The sequence below is a fragment of the Neofelis nebulosa genome, chromosome 16 (assembly GCF_028018385.1).
Source record: "Neofelis nebulosa isolate mNeoNeb1 chromosome 16, mNeoNeb1.pri, whole genome shotgun sequence".
Taxonomy (NCBI): Eukaryota; Metazoa; Chordata; class Mammalia; order Carnivora; family Felidae; genus Neofelis; species Neofelis nebulosa.
This window is the reverse complement of record NC_080797.1, coordinates 19830293-19843430: the sequence shown is the minus strand read 5'-3', so window position 1 is coordinate 19843430 and position 13138 is coordinate 19830293. Positions and strand designations below refer to the sequence as shown.

The 13138-nt window shown below is 44.8% G+C and overlaps 1 protein-coding gene across 1 annotated transcript in view; it reads right to left on the bottom strand.

Moving 5' to 3' along the window:
* Positions 1-13138, bottom strand: part of LOC131498145 (CMRF35-like molecule 5) — a 32308-nt gene that overhangs the window by 768 nt on the left and 18402 nt on the right. The window lies entirely within an intron of this gene.

The window sequence follows — 13138 nt, the reverse complement described above, 5'->3', positions numbered from 1 at the left end:
GGAGATATCCCTTAAACATTTAAGGAAGAAAGAATGCCTATCTTACGTGAAAAATTCCAGACCATATGGGTACCTGGATGGCTCAGTTGGTTGAGCGTCCGACTTCAGCTCAGGTCATGATCTCGCGGTCCGTGAGTTTGAGCCCCACGTCGGGCTCACTTCTGTCAGCCTGTCAGTCTGTCAACGCAGAGCCCACTTCAGATTCTCCGTCCCCTTCTCTCTGCCCTTTTCCTGCTTGCACTCTCTCAAAAATAAATATTTTTTTTAAATTCCAGAACATAGAAAAAGAAGATGAAATACCAAATCCATTTATGAGACTAGCATACTTTTCATGGCAAAACCTGACAAGGACAGTGCAAAAAAGAAATATAGGCAAAAATCACTCATGAACACAAATACCAAAGTCTGCAATGAAGAAAGTCAGCAAGCTGAATCCAGGGGTATTATAAGCCAGGAACACATCATGACCAAGTTGGGTTTATCCCAAGAATGCAAAATTGTTTAAACGTGAGGAAATCAGTAAGTATAATATGCCACATTGACAGACTAAAAGAGAAAATCATATGATCATCTCGTAGATATGGACAAAAGTATTTGATAGATTTAAGCAGCACTTTGACCATGGAGGCCATTCTGGACCTCAGGAATCCTCACAGCACCCCGACTGTGCTGGGCTCCTTCCCTCTGATACTCGATATGGAAAAGAGGGTGGGAACAGTCGCTATGAAGTCCTGGCCCCAAACTCCAGAAAGAGCAGGACACAAGGCACCAGAGGTCCAGGAAAACATTGGAAGGAATTGGGGTCTCTGGTCCCATGGAAGGAGGTCCCTTTAGCCTATGGGCTGAAACTGGGACCATCACCTTGATCTCTGTGGGCAATAGACTCAGACAATGAGCTGTGCAGGGAAACACGTGCCCAGACAAGCTTGATCCCATCCTGGAGGAGAAGCCGGGAGCCATGAGAGCATCTAAGAGATGGAGAATCTTGGCTTTCTAGCACCCCACTCTCTCTCCACGCCCAACAGACCCCACTTAGGCTGGGATGTGCTGACGGTGGAGGTGACCGGGAAAAGAGGAGTTGCCTTCCCTGAACAAGCCTGTCCTGGCCGAGTCTATCCTTCTTTGCTCCCTCTGGGGAGAGCAGATGGAAACATGTGGAGCTGTGGGTGCTCACTCTTTCTTCCAGTCCTTTCTAGAATCTTGGTGCCCCCCATCCTTGCTTGCACGTGCCATTCTGTAAAACACTCATATGTGCACACACACGCTCAAACAAGCACATGTATATGTGTAGTCTCAGGCAAGTTTCCAGACTCCTCTCCATCCATCAGGGAAGGTAGAGAAACAGTCCTGTCTCCTCTGGGGGTGGGTCCCAGGGGCCCAGAACACAGAAGGGGTAATGCCTATCTGTGTCAACAATCACAGCAAATTCCAACCCCAGGTCAGTGCCAAATCGCTCAATTCCACACTAGTAGATGTCTGAGTCGTCCCACTGGAGATTCTCCAAGGTCATGGTGAATGTGCATTGGCTGTGATTATCCTGGACGGACGCTCAGCCCTTCTTCACCAGTTGCTCTGACCCAGTGGGTTTAACAAGGGGATTTTGCAGGAACTCCTGTCATTCCCGCGACACCACCACTTCCTGTAGGATTCCCATCCCCGATCATATGTATAGTGTGCAGTCAGTGTGCCCCCCAGTGTGCCTCTCACCATTCTCTCCAGGCAGGTGGAGAAGTGGCCTAGAAAACAGAAACCCAACATGCAGCTCGTCCTTCCTTGAGCCCAGAGCTGACCCCCGTGCTGCTGGGGCTTCTGGCCCTTCCCTGAAGACCAGCCAGGAGCCCCTGCCCTCTGTCTAATCTCCACATCCCGCCTGTCCCTTCAACCCCACCCCCCCAGAATCTTTTGTTGTCACCTCTCTCATGAGAGGAGAGGTGTTCTCCTTGGGTCTCCTAACTGCCCAATACAGGGGCCCTCTGCTCACTCCATCCTACTGACCACCGTCCCCTGCCCTCCCTCAAGCAGCACCTCTTCCCAGCAGCACAGAGCACACACAGCAGCCACTGGTGTATTTCTGAATCCTAGAGCTGGTGAGACAGCATGGTCCCCTCCCCATCCCAGCTCCTGACATTCTAACCCCCACACACCTACAAACCCTCAGCCTCTGAATTAACACATGGCACAGAACTAAACACACACACACACACACACACACACACACACCAAACACACTCACTTGCACAGGTGATTGCTTATTTTTGTTGTTGTTGTTGTTGTTGTTGTTATTTTCTTTCTTTCTTTCTTTTTTTTTTTTTACCTATACACCTTGTTCTTCTGTGTCTTCATACCTTTGTACAAGCTCTTCCCTCTACCAGAATGTGCTTTCTTCTCTCCTTGGTGGAATCAAACCCTGATATCCATCCCTCAAGGCTCGGCTCCAACATTGTGTTTTCTGGGGGATTCTCCAGTTCTGCAGCCAACCCGGTCGCCCCCGAGCCACCAGAGCACTTTGTCCCTGACTCAGTTACTGAGCTTCCAACACTGGATGAAGGTCTGGTCTGTGACTCATCCAGAGCAGAGACTCAGGCAGCCTGATGGGGGCGGGGCGGGGGAGGGGGCGGTGAGCAACTTGCAGAGAGCCCGCCACTCCCTGGTTTTGCTGCCTGCCTTCCTCCCTGTTGTCTGAGCTCTTCAGAAGAGAGGATCCTGGCTCAAGCTTCAAATCAAGACCAGTTGTGCAGGCTTGAAAATGATGCTGATATCTGAACCCCAGCTGAACTGAGTGGGTCTCAGCTGGGGTTTAAGCTCCTTAAAAATCCCTCAGGAATTCATGCATTTATGTGTGTGTGTGTGTGTGTGTATATGTGTGCATGTTTGCCTTTATCCATCAGCTATCTATTCATCCATCCAACCATCCATCCATCCATCTGTCCGTCCACCCACTTTTCCATCTACCATCTATTTACCGATCTATCTGCTGGGGGTGACAAACAATGCCTGAAAACAGACACTGTTTGTGCAATTTATTTTTGTTTTCTTTCCCTGACACCTAACTTAGTACCTGCCAGGTAACATAACTTAAAAAAAAATTCTTTTTTGACTGAAACAGTGTCCTGATGAATGAAAGACCCTGACATTTCCCTCGGGACGGACCCAGTCTGAGTCTCACCCAGGTCCTACAGGTACTCTGTCCAGAAGCCCCTGCCCATGCACTCATTTTGGAGGGCAGGGAGGAACAGAACCGGGAGCAGCCACATGTCCTGCCCGCCTGGCTTGTCTCCTGATGCTCAGCTGATTGCAGCCGCCCTCTGGGGACTTGAGCTGAGCTTGGAGTCAAACTGCCTTCTATTGTTCTAAATCATTCTTTTTTAGTTTCTCTCATCTACTTCCCTTAATTTATTTTTTCTTCACTGACTTCCTAATTTTATTAATTAGAAGAAAATCAGTGCCTTCTTTGGGAGCATGTGGCAGACGTCATCATGTGTCTTCTGTGATTTGCCGAAGCAAAGCATCCCACTGTCCAGGGTGCTATTGCAATTGTGCGTGAGGACCTAGGGAGCCAGCTGCCAGCAAACCAGGTGATCCAGTGCAACAGGGAAGGGACACCAGAACCTCAGGGTCAGGTCCAAGGGAGGGATGGGCACACGTTGGTTTTGCACGTGGGGAAGAATCAGTGCTCAGGGCTCACACCCAGCCTCGCTGGCCATACAGCCCCATCCTGAACCTCCTTCCAGGCAGCCCACCTCAGTGCACCCCAGACCACCCTCACCCTCCCTTGGTCCTGGTCCAGCCCAGATCCTGACCCACTGCCACTCTCTCTCAGGGTCCCCCTGAGGTCCTGAGTCCCTCTGAGGCAGAGGTACTATGGGGAGATTATACTTTCCTTTCAGCCCTATTGTGTCCTAGATGTTTCCTCCATCACTCTTGGGTGTATTTCCCCTGGGTGTGGACTGTGGGCCACATCCCAGCCCCAAGCTGCTTATGCTAATGATTCCTACATGATGTTCCCACAGGTGTCCCCTCCTCTGACTGTCCCCTGCTCCCTTTCCCTCTCCTCTCTGAATCAATTCTTTTGTCTCCTGTTTTTCTTTTACGTTTTCCGTGTTTGTGAGTTTGATTCTACTTCTTGGGAGTGTTTGGTTTGCTTTCGTGTGTTTACTTTCTCTTCCAATCTTCGCATGAAATATTTAGTTTAGAAATTTTATTCCCTGCTTGTGGATGTGTTCAAAACTCTCATTTGTGGTCATGTTTTGGTTTGGTCTGGTCCAGTTTGGTCCTTCCCTTTCATATTACACACCTGCCTCAGGTGTCTGATCATTGTTTGTTATCTGATTGTAAGTGAGATTGAGCCAAAACGTAGTTGATTGGGGTTCTTAGTATGTAGGTGCAAAACAGCATGTGAAACAGGTGTGTGGTATTGTGCCAAGGTCTTTGAGCCTTCCAACCCTTCTTGATATACAGGCTATGCTTTCACATGAGAGGCTGAGGGATCTTCTAAATCCAGAATGAAGATCTCTAGCTGCCTTAGTTTCCCCAAATATTGTATGCAGTTAAAGAGCATCCTGGGGGATGGGACTGTTTGTTTCTGGATTGGGGTACTGGTCGCATGGGTGTGTTTTATTTGTGCAAGTGTATTGGTCTTTGCACTTCTGTTGTGTGCACTCTCTGTGTGGATTTTATACTCCAATAAAAAGCTTTTAAATTTTGCTGCGGAAATCTTTCCAAGCCATTACATCTGTACTTATGTAATCCTTAAATAGTTGCTTTAATGTTCCATTGTGATTGTAACATAATTACCTAGTCATGTAGGGATGGTGGCTGAGCCCATTTCCAGTTTTTTGTTCTTGAACATCTATGCTGCAGGCTTCCAGCTCAGGTAAGATGATGTCAACACACTCCACAGACCTCTCCCTAGACTACAGTAAAAGCCCAGACAGAATATGTAGAGCCACTATCTGAGTATTCCGCAGAATGAACCGTAACAGGAATTGGGGAAGGAAACCAGACCAAGTATAGGACCAATCCAGCAGTGAGTTTTCTGATTATATTTCCCACTATATCCTCCTGCCTGAGCAGGAACCTTGCAGCCCACATCCTGAAAGTGCATGCTCAGCAGGGACCCTAAGAGCCCAGGATGAGCAGAAAAATGAAACCCTAAGGGAAGAGGGGGTCAAATTGCCAGAGTTTTCTTGGTGTTCGTGTTTTCTTTCCCTCTCACGATGTCCCCAGCGAGCAAACCTCAGGACAGAAGCTGCAATTCCACCTGAAGCCGCTAGGGGTCGACTGCTGGAACTCTGAAGGGGGAAGGTCTTTGCTGCCCAGAAGAGCTTGGGCCCCAAGAGGGGGGAGAGAGAGAGGAATACCAGTGCATCTTCTCTCTTTGTTCTTCTGCTGCTTGGCCCTGGATGCAAACCCAATCACAGGAAGTACACAGCAGACTGGGGAGAGAAAAGCTTCAGTTCTCTAAGTTTCCTAGCCAAAGGACAAGGAAAGGAGGAGGTGGCGGTTCTGAAAGCTGGGAGGGAATGGGGGGGGGGATGGAGAAGAGAAAGCAGCTGAAGAAAGGGACTTTTGATCTCCCAGGATCGCGCCCCAGTGTGGGCTCCTGATCAGACCCTGGGGAGAATACTGGAGTTTGAGACTTGGTGAAGGCCATCGCCAGTCACAGACTGGCCACTAGATGGCGCACATGGGGCATCTGGGAGCGCCTGCAAGGCTCCAGAAAGCACCTGCAAGGCTCCAGAAAGCTGAACCAGCGCACGCAGGAACCACAGTCCACAGAAGCCACATCAGCACTTGAAGTCCTAATCTCACCAGCTGGACTGCCTGCCATTAAAGAAACGGAAGTCAGAGTGAAAGACCTGTCCCGCGAGGTGATAGCATTGCTTTGCATGTTTGTGGTGGTGGTTCTGTGAAATGATCCGTGTGTTAAACACATAGAACCGAACAGCACCACAAAGTTGTACCGTATGTAAGATTTGAGAAGTAGCAAAAACAGCAAGAAAAACGTTTGAAACTCTTCACTTTAAGTGTATGTGGTTTATTTTATCTTAATTACACCTCAGTCGACCTTGAGAAAGGAAGGGAGGGAGGGAAAAGTTTGAGGAGAGGCCAATGTTCCAGCTCACCACCCCCACATAAATTCAGGGCTCACTGGGGCCCCAATCCCAGGAGAAGGCTCAGCCCAGCCCTCACACGTGAACACAAATAGAGCTACACAGGCTGAAGGCAGGCCGCCCCAAGATGGGCCACTTTGAGCATGAAGATTGTTCATAGGTAATGGCAGTCAAGACCCTGCTGTCTGCAGAAAAACTCTGCCCCTCCCTTTACTATATAGAAGAACCTCAATTGAGAGTCTTTGCAGAATAAGAGTTATTACCAGGAATAAATCTTATCTGAGTAAACCAACTACATAACAGGGCAAGCATTTGTGTAGCAAACACTTACTGGTTTTCATTTTCCCATGAAATCCTTTCTTTCCCTTTGAAGTCCCAGACTCCTGCCCCTTCTCCTTAATTCAGGATGACACTTACACCCCATTATGCCTGATTGCCCTGTCTGTGTGGGTTCCCCACACATATACTATTCAGCTGGATTTTCTCCTGTTAATCTGTTTCATGTCAATTCGAATATTGGTCCAACCAGAGGAACCTTGAAGGGGCCAGGAACACTTCCTCCTCAAGAACGGGATGGGATATCCTTGCTCCTGGACAGCTGGTGTAGTTGGCAGGACTAGCTGGACACCGCTCACCCCGCACTCTGACACAGCTGAGACGTCCCTGGGACATCTGACAGATAGCTGGCAGAAGGTAAGATTTCTCATCATGTCAGCCTCCTGGAATCGCCATCTATAGAGGCTGAGAAAACGAGAGTGAAAAGTCTTTTTTCTCTCTCCATTCAGATGAACAGGAGAAAATATTTGTGGACCTAGTTCCTTGGGCTTAGTGGCTTTGTGGTTCAACCAGTTCAATTTGGCTGAGTGTCCTTTCATTACTGATCCATTTCATCCCAGAAATGCTCTTTGTTTTCCTTTGTCTATATGATTTCTGATGTTTGTCATCTGTTGCTAAGGGACATCTTGGAAGCCAGAGCTGCAAAATTGGTGGACACAAGTCGAGCACTTAAAAGCTGTTTGAGCTCTTGTCACCTGAAGAGGATTCCCATGATAGGATGAGCTGGTCATGGAATGGTGTAGACTGACACTAGGTCACCCACCAGCCTCAAGAAACCTCCATGCGAGCAGGTACACTGTAAAGAACACACAGTCCCCAACCCCATGACACATCTCTCCTAGGTGTTATTGTGGCTCCAGGAGGCCCAAGGCTTAGATAAAGCTCTTAGATTTTCCCTTTTGCTTTGTTCTATGCCCTAAGAGTTTGGCTTTATGGCCAGTGAGAATTTTCTCTTTGGTCTTTAAAAAACATTTTTTTTTGGAGGGGGGCGTTGCCTGAGTGGCTCAGTCGGTTGACCATCCGACTTCAGCTCAGGTCATGATCTCACACTTCACAAGTTCAAGCCCCGCGTTGGGCTCTGTGCTGACAGCTCAGAGCCTGGAGCCTACTTAGGATTCTCTCTCTCTAGCGCTCTCTCTCTCTCTCTCTCTGCCCCTCCCCCACTCGTACTTTTTCTCTCTCTCTCAAAAATAAATAAAACATTAAAAAAAATTTTAAGTTCATTTACTTAGTTTTGACAGATAGCATGAGCAGGAGAGAAGGGGGGAGAGAGAGAGAGAGAGAGAGAAAGAGAGAGAGAATCCCAAGCAGGCTCCACACTGATAGTGCAGAGCCCGATGCAGGGCTTGAATTCATAAAACCACAAGATCGTGACCTGAGCCGAAACTGAGAGTCAGACGCATAGCCAACTGAGATACCCAGGCACCCCTCTCTTTGGTCTCCACCATCCAGAGGGAGCACTTACTGGGGTACACCTGGTGACCAGTCAAATAGGCTGGGTGTCTGAATCTCTTTCTCCGTATCAGGCTGTGCCAGTCCTCAGGGGTCAATGTCATGAGAGGTTTCAGCCCATGAGAACCTTTATGTCCCAACCCACATTGCTTGTCAATGCTGGAAAGCCCCATTCCAGAAGCACTGATGTGATGTCACTCATTAGTGGGTCTGTGACCGGAGGCATCTCACGTTTTTGTGGGAGACTGGAGACACCATTTCCACTACCCCATCTTACCTCTTGTGCACTGAAGACTTTGGCTTTCTTAGTTCAATGTCAGGAGTAAACTTTTGGATCATGGAGACTGCATCACCTCTGCCCTCTTTGGTCACCTCTTGTGACCTGAGTTAAGTCGCGAAAAGTCTTACTGGTTTGACTTGCTAGTAATAGATACTGCCCATTAATGGCCGGATGATGGAGGTTCCTTTAGGATGCGCTCTATTCTGAAAAAAATATATAATTTATAAAGAACTTTCAATTGTCCTATTATTATCATGGCTAGCTTTAAGGACTCCCTTGACAAGACGGAAGAAGTTCTACTTTAAGACAAAATAAATGTCCACATACAGTGTAAATTCCCTTTGTTTCTTCCTTTGTTTGTTTTAAGTTCATTGAATTGTTCACTGTCACTACAGTTATTTTTTTTTTAATTCTGTACATTATTCAGTGCTCATAAGTGGACTCTAAATCCCCTTCATGTATTTCGCCCAGTCCCGCATCCACCTCCCCTCTGGGAACCATCCAATTGTTCTTTGTAGTTAAGAGTCTTTGTGATTTTCTGGTTTGTCTCTTTTTGTTGTTGTTGTTGTTGTTGTTGTTGTTCATTGGTTTCATTTCATTTTCTTAAACTCTGGCCTCATGTGCCTGTCGTAACCTCCCTTTCCCTACTGGATTTATAGAGATTACTCTGGCCTGATCTCTAGGTCCAACGTATCCAGGATGCTCCTATAAATGCTAAAAGCCAGAACGTGAATTTAACAAAAGCATCCGAGACTGGTAATAAGACTCGCTTCGCTCCCACCTTCCAGGGCTCTGTAACAAGACTCTGTCAGACTAAGGAATTCTTTTTTTTTTTTTTACATTTACTTATTTTTGAGAGGCAGAGAGAGACAGCGTGAGCAGGGGAGGGTCAGAGAGAGAGAGAGGGAGACACAGAATCAGAAGCAGACCCCAGGCTCCGAGCTCACCACAGAGCCTGACGCGGGGCTCGAACCCACAAACTGTGAGATCATGACCTGAGCCGAAGTCGGACGCTTAACCAACTGAGCCACCCAGGTGCCCTCAGACTAAGGAATTCTTATACAATATGTTTGCAGGTGTATCCTAGACATGCCACAAAAAATTCATATCCCCTGGACAGCAGCAGAGCTTTTAAATTATAAAGCCCCTTACCTCTACTCTCAGAAGCTCCCACATAACTTAGAATTTACAAAGTTATTTGACTATATTTATAACCTTCCCTTCACAGAGGAAACAAATGACCAAATTTCTCCTAAGCCCTCCTACAAATGGTCAGTTGAAGGCCAATATTGAGGGGCTTATAGAAGCCCCACTTACATTTCGTATCTAGAATAAAAGGCTTTTGTTAAAATGCTTTTGACGGACTTAACAAAGGCATAAAACTATTGGTTTCCATTTTAGCTAAAATTCTCCCTCATATAGAGAAGCAAATTTAGTTAAAAAGAAGGGGCAGTTGCTTGGTATTCAGGCTGTAATCCAGGTCTTGAGGAATTAGGAACAATGGTTCTTATTTTGCAAATCTCTACAAAACCAGAACTACAACTCCAGGGACAAATAAAAGCCCACTTAGCTCTATCGATCTCCAAACCTTGCCTGTTCCTTTCAGAATGTTTGTGAATATTATAAAATATCAAGATGTTGGAGGGAAAATGTTCTGTTATTTTTTTTTTAATTTTTTTAACGTTTATTTATTTTTGAGACAGAGAGAGACAGAGCATGAATGGGGGAGGGTCAGAGAGAGAGGGAGACACAGAATCTGAAACAGGCTCCAGGCTCTGAGCGGTCAGCACAGAGCCCGACACGGGGATCGAACTCACGGACTGCGAGATCATGACCTGAGCCGAAGTCGGACGCCTAACCGACTGAGCCACCCAGGCCCCCCTTTGTTATTTTTTTTAAGGTAAATTTTAAACAGCAATTACCCTGAAATTCTAGAAAAAAATTTATATTCTTTTTAAAATATTTATTTTTGGGAAAGTGCATGCAGAGGACGGGCAGAGAGATGGGGACAGAGGATCGGAAGCAGGCTCTGCACTGATAGTCTGACGGCAGAGAGCCCCATGCGGGACTCGAACTCACAAACCAGGAGATCATGACCTGAGCTGAAGTTGGACACTCAGCTGACTGAGCCACCCAGGTGTCCCCCAAATTTTTATATTCTTCCTATCTCCCGTGAAAGTATAAATCTTACCATGTCTTTGAAATGTAAACACAGCCCACAATCTCCTGAGAATGAAGAACAAGAAAAAATAAAGAGGGAAAGTGGCCCTTTTAAAATACAAACTGCTGGCAGGACTCATGTGCCCAGACTCCAGCCCCTCTGATGATAGGCAGAGAGGCTCCAAGGATCCTCCCTGGAGAAAAGTGAGACCCTTGCTCTGTGCTTTTGTGCTATAAATTCTCTACCCCCATTTTCACTAAGATCTAAGGGCCATTTTTTGACATGTGAACTTTAGGGAAAAGTTTTTCACTAAAACAAAACAAAAAAATAGAGGGAAGTATTTAAAAATTGGGCCTGTCATGTCTTCTCCACAAGGATTAGTAGAAACAAAATTAAGATTTTGTTTGCATCTTGTCTGTGTAGTGTGTGTGTGTGTGTGTGTCCATGTATGTTGTAAATGTGAGATATTTTCTCTACCTCTGGGCGGTACTGTTAAAATTAATTTGCAAAAGAACTCTATTTAGGTAGTTTGAAGGCAAGCACTCGTAAGGATTGGGCATTCTAAAACTCAGAAAGGTAAAAACTCGCCCAAACGTGTTTCAAATTCACATGATCTGGGAACATATTTGGTAGTAAAGCTAATTTAAGGTTGATTTACTTAAAATAGATATGTCTGTAGATTTCTCAGTTTTAAATATAAAACTTCTATTCTGCTTGTATTTACTAAAAGTCAAGTGAGGTTGTGGTATGGCTATTGCAAATTTATTTGATCAGGAGAAAAAGAAACCTTAGAATAATCGGTGTTTTTGCCATATGCCTCATGAAGCTTAGGTGCAGTCTGAGCATAATTGTTAAAAACAAGTTAAATTATATAGCTGTAAATATGGTAAAATAAAGAACATCAGTTTATCCACTTTTGTCTTATTATAGCAAAATTAAAGATGTATTTCAGCCTGTTAGTAAATAGATTTCATGTTTTATGAAAAGATGAAAAAAATCACTTGTTTCTAAAAATTATAAAATATATTCATAAATTTGCCAATCTAAAGGATTCTTGTGTAACCAAGTTACAGTTGCTTACTACTTAGTTTTCAATAGAAATTAAGAATTCTAATAAATTCTAATAAAGAATAAAGGATTCTAATAAATGTGGGATGCCTGGGTGGCTCAGTCTGTTAAGCATTCGACTCTTGATTTCAACTCAGGTCGTGATCTCCCAGTTTTGTGACTTTGAGCCCCGCATCAGTCTCTCTCTCTCTCTCTCTCTCTCTCTCTGCCCCCCCCCACTTGTGCTGTCTCTGTCTCTCTTACAGTAAAAATAAAAATCTTAAAAAAAAAGAATTCTAATAAATGTAATTAAGACTACTGGACATAATAAAGGAAACAACTCTGTATATGAAGGAAGTAAGATATGTGTTTTTGGTAAGAAAAAGTATGAAGAATGAAAAGACACATTTGTTGAGGGAAAAGAAAATAATTTTGTCTACAGAGAGACCAGCTATTTCAAGAGGAAACATTTAGGGCAAAATCTGAATGCAAAAAAAGAGAAAGTTCTAGAAGGTTAACGAAGACAGAATCTTTGGAAAGAACTTTTATATGCAGCCAATACTGGCTAAGATTATGATAAATTTAAAGAAGTAAATGAGTTTTAACACAAAAAGCACACGGGTGAAAAGTTTTTGTTTCCTCTTTTTAGAAGTACAGAGTTTTCTTCAGCTATTAGACCCTCTCCCTAAGAAATTGCAAGCAAAACTTTTTCTTCATATTTTAAATTATCTGCCTGAAAATCCATGATTGTGCTTACCAAAATAATCCCTATGTTTATCAGTTTTCGATTACATAAGAAAACTGAGTCTTAATATTCAAGGTGTTAAATTTTGCTCACAACTATGTAACCTTCTGTATTTGCCTTGAATATTTTTAAAAATATTTTTTAAGTTTATTTTTACTTCTTTTGAGAGAGAAAGAGAGAGAACAAGAAACTTAGGAGCAGAGAAAGAGGGAGACAGAATCCAAGCAGGCTCCCCACTGTCAGCGCAGAGCTTGACAATGTGGGGCTTGAACTCGTGAACCATGACGTCATGACCTGAGCCAAAGTCAGACACTTAACTGACTGAGCCACCCAGGCACCCCTAGCAAAGCAGGTTTTAAGGAGTCAAATGCAATTTTTGTTGTACTTATGGAAATAGTCAGGCCAAGTTTTATGGGAAATGACTTATTTTGCAAACAAGTTAGTGTTAATTTCATTATCTTTGCTCAAAGAAGTGATTATACAGAGAAAATATGTTTCAATAACACATCTTCGTACATTTTAGATTTTATTATTACTCATTATATACTGGATTAGGTCCTGATTTCTTCTAGTGTCTTCCACCACCAGGCTACAACATTCCAAACCGACATTCTGAGGTTTCTCCCACGTTTCTGACTTGGAATCCTTTGAGAACTAAAATTGCCCTTCTCTTGAGGTTCTGCTAAATGTAAACCACTTACCTAAACCTGGAGAAATCCACAAGAACTCATAACCTACACAATCTTTGTGCCTATCGCTCAGGGGATATCAGTCAAGCAGAGATCACCAGAGACATTTGAACTACAAACCCAGGGGACCTGTCTGACTGCACAGCCTGCCCTCACTCTATCTGAGATGCTTCAAGTCCAACATCTAGAAGTCTGCTCCACTGGCTGCCCTCACAACTCGGAAACTGGCTGAACGTTTGATCCAGTCATGAACCATTGGGTTCCTCTGACTGCACAGCCTGCCCTCACTCTATCTGAGATGCTTCGCGTCCAACA